Below are 891 nucleotides of genomic sequence, written 5' to 3'. Positions count from 1 at the left end.
GGACGCGCAGGCTCAGCGGCCATGGCTCACGGGCCCAGCCGCTCCGCGGCATGTGGGATCTTCCCGGACTGGGGCAGGAACCCGTGTCCCCTGCATCGGCAGGCGGATTCTCAACCACTGCGCCACCAGGGAAGCCCTATATTCCATTTCTATGCAGCATTCTTCAAATTTCATTATACACTTTCTCCACACTCCTGTAGCACCCTCATAATTATTTTTAGTGGTTATATAATATTCACAATGTTGGAACACTGGTTATCCTAAAACCATTCACATAGAATCACCATTTTTCATAATAGCTATCATTGCAATAAAAAGGTCTGAGTGTAGACCTTTCTATTACTTGTCTGTTACTTCCTTACCACTCTCTGAAATAAAATGGACCAAGTCGGCCATCTGCGGAAATCACTTGGATAGAAGATGACTTGAGGGACTTCCCTGGTGGTGCAGTGGTTAAGAATCCGTCTGCCAATGCAGGGGACACGGGTTTGATCCCTGGTCCTGGAAGATCCCACATGCCACGGAGCAACTAAGCCTGTGCACCACAACTACTGAGCCTGTGCCCTAGAGCATGCGAGCCACAACTACTGACCCCACACGCCTAGAGCCCGTGCTCTGCAACAAGAGAAGCCACCGCAATGAGAAGCCCACGCACCACAACAAGGAGTAGCCCCCGCTCGCTGCAACTAGAGAAAGCCCGTGCGCAGCAATGAAGACCCAACGCAGCCAAAAATAAATTAATTAATTAAATTAAAATTAAAATTAAAAAAAGATGACTTGCAAATATGTTTCTAATGAAATCCAAGGAAGTTATCCCTCAAATTGCAACAAGTGAACTAAAATGTACCTCATGAAACATCAGCTAATTTTATTTATTTATTTATTTATTTA

The 891-nt window shown here is 45.6% G+C and overlaps 1 protein-coding gene across 2 annotated transcripts in view; it reads right to left on the bottom strand.

Moving 5' to 3' along the window:
* FRMD4B (FERM domain containing 4B) overlaps window positions 1–891 on the bottom strand; it is a 129,858-nt gene that overhangs the window by 46,837 nt on the left and 82,130 nt on the right. The window lies entirely within an intron of this gene.

The sequence above is a fragment of the Physeter macrocephalus genome, chromosome 18 (assembly GCF_002837175.3).
Source record: "Physeter macrocephalus isolate SW-GA chromosome 18, ASM283717v5, whole genome shotgun sequence".
Classification (NCBI taxonomy): domain Eukaryota; kingdom Metazoa; phylum Chordata; class Mammalia; order Artiodactyla; family Physeteridae; genus Physeter; species Physeter macrocephalus.
Note: the sequence above shows the minus strand (reverse complement) of the source record. Positions and strands in the feature narration are given on the sequence as shown.